This window comes from Schistocerca gregaria, unplaced genomic scaffold (assembly GCF_023897955.1).
Source record: "Schistocerca gregaria isolate iqSchGreg1 unplaced genomic scaffold, iqSchGreg1.2 ptg000555l, whole genome shotgun sequence".
Lineage (NCBI taxonomy): Eukaryota > Metazoa > Arthropoda > Insecta > Orthoptera > Acrididae > Schistocerca > Schistocerca gregaria.
In genome coordinates, this window is record NW_026061948.1 from 389,290 (window position 1) to 396,255 (window position 6,966).

A 6,966-nucleotide genomic window follows, 5' to 3' on the forward strand; every position below is an offset into this window, starting at 1 on the left:
CATTTGTTATCGAATCGACTTCAAGCCAGATCGTCACATTGGCCGCTTTTCTCTCTGAGCCGGTTACATTTATCGTCTGCAAAGCTATGTCGCGTGCTGCGGTATGCAGAGACACTAAAAGCACCATAGTAGAACACAGAAGAAGCTTCTAAGTTGAAGCAATAGCCAGTAAGAAGGAGTACAATTAAAGTTTTGGTTATCGATTTTTGATTTTTAGCCGGCCATGGTTCTTTGGACATGAGGTGGAACCTGAGGATTTTGCTTGAAAGGAGGGCTAGCAGCTCCGTTGCACAGGAGAATGTGAAAAGTAAAAACCTGAGAAATCCGTCCGTTTTCGTCATTTGTTATCGAATCGACTTAAAGCCAGATCGTCAGATTGGCCGCTTTTCTCTCTGAGACGGTTACATTTATCGTCTGCAAAGCTATGTCGCGTGCTGCGGTATGCGGAGACTCTAAAAGCACCATAGTAGAACACAGAAGAAGCTTCTAAGTTGAAGCAACAGCCAGTAAGAAGCAGTACAATTCAAGTTTTAGTTATCGATTATTGATTTTTTGCCGGCCTTGGTTCTTTGGACATGAGGTGGAACCATAAGATTTTGCATGAAAGGAGGACTAGCAGCCGCGTTGCACGGGAGAATGTGAAAAGGGTTCATATGTAGTAAAAACCTGAGAAATCCGTCCGTTATCGTCATTTGTTATCGAATCGACTTCAAGCCAGATCGCCACATTGGCCTCTCTTCTCTCTGAGCCGGTTACATTTATCGTCTGCAAAGCTATGTCGCGTGCTGCGGTATGCAGAGACACTAAAAGCACCATAGTAGAACACAGAAGAAGCTTCTAAGTTGAAGCAATAGCCAGTAAGAAGCAGTACAATTCAAGTTTTGGTTATCGATTATTGATTTTTAGCCGGCCTTGGTGCCTTAGACATGAGGAGGAACCTTAACATTTTGCATGAAAGGAGGACTAGCAGCCGCGTTGTACGGGAGAATGTGAAAAGGGTTCATATGTAGTAAAAACCTGAGAAATCCGTCCGTTTTCGTCATTTGTTATCGAATCGACTTAAAGTCAGATCGTCACTTTGGCCGCTTTTCTCTCTGAGACGGTTACATTTATCGTCTGCAAAGTTATGTCGCGTGCTGCGGTATGCGGAGATACTAAAAGCACCATATGAGAACACAGAAGAATCTTCTAAGTTGAAGCAATAGCCAGTAAGAAGCAGTACAATTCAAGTTTTGGTTATCGATTATTGATTTTTAGCCGGCTTTGGTGCCTTGGACATGAGGAGGAACCTTAACATTTTGCATGAAAGGAGGACTAGCAGCCGCGTTGTACGGGATATTGTGAAAAGGGTTCATATGTAGTAAAAACCTGAGAAAACCGTCCGTTTTCGTCATTTGTTATCGAATCGACTTAAAGCCAGATCGTCACATTGGCCGCTTTTCTCTCTGAGACGGTTACATTTATGGTCTGCAAAGCTATGTCGCGTGCTGCGGTATGCGGAGACACTAAAAGCACCATAGTAGAACACAGAAGAAGCTTCTAAGTTGAAGCAATAGCCAGTAAGAAGCAGTACAATTCAAGTTTTGGTTATCGATTATTGATTATTAGCCGGCTTTGGTGCCTTGGACATGAGGTGGAACCTTAAGATTTTGCATGAAAGGAGGACTAGCAGCCGCGTTGCACGGGAGAATGTGAAAAGGGTTCTTATGTAGTAAAAACGTGAGAAATCCGTCTGTTTTCGTCATTTGTTATCGAATCGACTGAAAGCCAGATCGTCACATTGGCCGCTTTTCTCTCAGAGACGGTTACATTTATCGTCTGCAAAGCTATGTCTCGTGCTGCGGTATGCGGAGACACTAAAATCAGCATAGTAGAACACAGATAAAGCTTCTATGTTGAAGCAATAGCCAGTAAGAAGTAGTACAATTCAAGTTTTAGTTGTCGATTATTCACTTTTTAGCCGGCTTTGGTGGCTTGGGCATGACCTAGGACCTTAAGATTTTGCATGAAAGGAGGACTAGCAGCCGCGTTGCACGGGAGAGTGTGAAAAGGATTCATATGTAGTAAAAACCTGAGAAATCCGTCCGTTTTCGTCATTTGTTATCGAATCGACTTAAAGTCAGATCGTCACATTGGCCGCTTTTCTCTCTGAGACGGTTACATTTATCGTATGCAAAGCTTTGGGGCGTGCTGCGGTATGCGGAGACACTAAAAGCACCATAGTAGAACACAGAAGAAGCTTCTAAGTCGAAGCAATAGCCAGTAAGAAGCAGTACAATTCAAGTTTTGCTTATCAATTATTGATTTTTGGCCGGCTTTGTTGCCTTGGACATAAGGTGGATTCTTAAGATTTTGCATGAAAGGAGGACTAGCAGTCGCGTTGCACGGGAGAATGTGAAAAGGGTTCATATGTAGTAAAAACCTGAGAAATCCGTCCGTTACCGTCATTTGTTATCGAATCGACTTCAAGCCAGATCGTCACATTGGCCGCTTTTCTCTCTGAGCCGGTTACATTTATCGTCTGCAAAGCTATGTCGCGTGCTGCGGTATGCAGAGACACTAAAAGCACCATAGTAGAACACAGAAGAAGCTTCTAAGTTGAAGCAATTGCCAGTAAGAAACAGTACAATTCCAGTTTTGGTTATCGATTATTGATCATTAGCCGCCTTTGGTGCCTTGGACATGAGGTGGAACCTTAAGATTTTGCACGAAAGGAGGACTAGCAGCCGCGTTGCACGGGAGAATGTGAAAAGGGTTCTTATGTAGTAAAAACGTGAAAAATCCGTCTGTTTTCGTCATTTGTTATCGAATCGACTGAAAGCCAGATCGACACATTGGCCGCTTTTCTCTCTGAGACGGTTACATTTATCGTCTGCAAAGCTATGTCGCGTGCTGCGGTATGCGGAGACACTAAAATCTCCATAGTAGAACACAGAAAAAGCTTCTAAGTTGAAGTAATAGCCAGTAAGAAGTAGTACAATTCAAGTTTTAGTTGTTGATTATTCACTTTTTAGCCGGCTTTGGTGGCTTGGGCATGACCTAGGACCTTAAGATTTTGCATGAAAGGAGGACTAGCAGCCGCGTTGCACGGGAGAATGTGAAAAGGGTTCATATGTAGTAAAAACCTGAGAAATCCGTCCGTTTTCGTCATTTGTTATCGAATCGACTTAAAGTCAGATCGTCACTTTGGCCGCTTTTCTCTCTGAGACGGTTACATTATCGCCTGCAAAGCTATGTCGCGTGCTGCGGTATGCGGAGACTATAAAAGCACCATAGTAGAACACTAAAAGAAGATTCTAAGTTGAAGCAATAGCCAAAAAGAAGCTGTACAATTCAAGTTTTGATTATCGATAATTGATTTTTAGATGGCTTTGGCGCCTTGGACATGAGGTGGAACCTTAAGATTTTGCATGAAAGGAGGACTAGCAGCCGCGTTGCACGGGAGAATGTGAAAAGGGTTCATATGTAGTAAAAACCTGAGAAATCCGTCCGTTTTCGTCATTTGTTATCGAATCGACTTTCAGCCAGATCGTCACATTGGCCGCTTTTCTCTCTGAGACGGTTACATTTATCGTCTGCAAAGCTATGTCGCGTGCTGCGGTATGCGGAGACACTAAAAGCACCATAGTAGAACACAGAAGAAGCTTCTATGTTGAAGCAATAGCCAGTAAGTAGCGGTACAATTCAAGTTTTGATTATCGATAATTGATTTTTAGATGGCTTTGGTGCCTTGGACATGAGGTGGAACCTTAAGATTTTTGCATGAAAGGAGGACTAGCAGCCGCGTTGCACGGGGGAATGTGAAAAGGTTTCATATGTAGTAAAAACCTGAGAAATCCGTCCGTTTTCGTCATTTGTTATCGAATCGACTTAAAGCCAGATCGTCACATTGGCCGCTTTTCTCTCTGAGACGGTTACATTTATCGTCTGCAAAGCTATGTCGCGTGCTTGCGGTATGCGGAGACACTAAACGCACCATATTGGAACACAGAAGAAGCTTCTAAGTTGAAGCAATAGCCAGTAAGAAGCAGTACAATTCAAGTTTTGGTTATCAATTATTGATTTTTGGCCGGCTTTGTTGCCTGGGACATAAGGTGGATTCTTAAGATTTTGCATGAAAGGAGGACTAGCAGCCGCGTTGCACGGGAGAATGTGAAAAGGGTTCATATGTAGTAAAAACCTGAGAAATCCGTCCGTTTTCGTCTTTGTTATCGAATCGACTTAAAGCCAGATCGTCACATTGGCCGCTCTTCTCTCTGAATCGGTTACATTTATCGTCTGCATAGCTATGTCGCGTGCTGCGGTATGCGGAGACTCCAAAAGCACCATAGTAGAACACAGAAGAAACTTCTAAGCTGAAGCAATAGCCAGTAAGAAGCAGTACAATTCAAGTTTTGGTTAATGATTATTGATTATTAGCCGGCTTTGGTGCCTTGGACATGAGGTGGAACCTTAAGATTTTGCATGAAAGGAGGACTAGCAACTGCGTTGTACGGGAGAATGTGAAAAGGGTTCTTATGTAGTAAAAACGTGAGATATCCGTCTGTTTTCGTCATTTGTTATCGAATCGACTGAAAGCCAGATCGTCACTTTGGCCGCTTTTCTCTCTGAGACGGTTACATTTATCGTCTGCAAAGCTATGTCGCGTGCTGCGGTATGCGGAGACACTAAAATCACCATAGTAGAACACAGAAAAAGCTTCTTAAGTTGAAGTAATAGCCAGTAAGAAGTAGTACAATTCAAGTTTTAGTTGTCGATTATTCACTTTTTAGACAGCTTTGGTGGCTTGGGCATGACCTAGGACCTTAAGATGTTGCATGAAAGGAGGACTAGCAGCCGCGTTGCACGGGAGAATGTGAAAAGGGTTCATATGTAGTAAAAACCTGAGAAATCCGTCCGTTTTCGTCATTTGTTATCGAATCGACTTTAAGCCAGATCGTCACATTGGCCTCTTTTCTCTCTGAGACGGTTACATTTATCGTCTGCAAAGCTATGTCGCGTGCTGCGATATGCGGAAACACTAAAAGCACCATAGTAGAACACAGAAGAAGCTTCTAAGTTGGAGCAATAGCCAGTAAGAAGCAGTACAATTCAAGTTTTGATTATCGATAATTGATTTTTAGATGGCTTTGGCGCCTTGGACATGAGGTGGAACCTTAAGATTTTGCATGAAAGGAGGACTAGCAGCCGCGTTGCACGGGAGAATGTGAAAAGGGTTCATATGTAGTAAAAACCTGAGAAATCCGTCCGTTTTCGTCATTTGTTATCGAATAGACTTTCAGCCAGATCGTCACATTGGCCGCTTTTCTCTCTGAGACGGTTACATTTATCGTCTGCAAAGCTATGTCGCGTGCAGCGGTATGCGGAGACACTAAAAGCACCATAGTAGAACACAGAAGAAGCTTCTAAGTTGAAGCAATAGCCAGTAAGAAGCGGTACAATTCAAGTTTTGATTATCGATAATTGATTTTTAGATGGCTTTGGTGCCTTGGACATGAGGTGGAACCTTAAGATTTTTGCATGAAAGGAGGACTAGCAGCCGCGTTGCACGGGGGAATGTGAAAAGGGTTCATAAGTGGTAAAAACCTGAGAAATCCGTCCGTTTTCGTCATTTGTTATCGAATCGACTTAAAGCCAGATCGTCACATTGGCCGCTTTTCTCTCTGAGACGGTTACATTTATCGTCTGCAAAGCTATGTCGCGTGCTTGCGGTATGCGGAGACACTAAAAGCACCATATTAGAACACAGAAGAAGCTTCTAAGTTGAAGCAATAGCCAGTAAGAAGCAGTACAATTCAAGTTTTGGTTATCAATTATTGATTTTTGGCCGGCTTTGTTGCCTTGGACATAAGGTGGAATCTTAAGATTTTGCATGAAAGGAGGACTAGCAGCCGCGTTGCACGGGAGAATGTGAAAAGGGTTCATATGTAGTAAAAACCTGAGAAATCCGTCCGTTTTCGTCTTTGTTATCGAATCGACTTAAAGCCAGATCGTCACATTGGCCGCTCTTCTCTCTGAATCGGTTACATTTATCGTCTGCAAAGCTATGTCGCGTGCTGCGGTATGCAGAGACACTAAAAGCACAATAGTAGAACACAGAAGAAGCTTCTAAGTTGAAGCAATAGCCAGTAAGAAGTAGTACAATTCAAGTTTTGGTTGTCAATTATTCACTTTTTAGCCGGCTTTGGTGGCTTGGACATGACCTAGGACCTTAAGATTTTGCATGAAAGGAGGACTAGCAGTCGCGTTGCACGGGAGAATGTGAAAAGGGTTCATATGTAGTAAAAACCTGAGAAATCCGTCCGTTATCGTCATTTGTTATCGAATCGACTTCAAGCCAGATCGTCACATTGGCCGCTTTTCTCTCTGAGCCGGTTACATTTATCGTCTGCAAAGCTATGTCGCGTGCTGCGGTATGCAGAGACACTAAAAGCACCATAGTAGAACACAGAAGAAGCTTCTAAGTTGAAGTAATAGCCAGTAAGAAGTAGTACAATTGAAGTTTTAGTTGTCGATTATTCACTTTTTAGCCGCCTTTGGTGGCTTGGATATGACCTAGGACCTTAAGATTTTGCATGAAATGAGGACTAGCAGCCCCGTTGCACGGGAGAATGTGAAAAGGGTTCATATGTAGTAAAAACCTGAGAAATCCGTCCGTTTTCGACATATGTTATCGAATCGACTTAACGCCAGATCGTCAAATTGGCCGCTTTTCTCTCTGAGACGGTTACATTTATCGTCTGCAAAGCTATGTCGCGTGCTGCGGTATGCGGAGACACTAAAAGCACCATAGTAGAAAACAGAAGAAGCTTCTAAGTTGAAGCAATAGCCAGTAAGAAGCAGTACAATTCAAGTTTTGGTTGTCAATTATTGATTTTCTGCCGGCTTTGGTGCCTTGGAAACAAGGTGGAATCTAAAGATTTTGCATGAAAGGAGGACTAGCTGCTGCGTTGCACGGGAGAATGT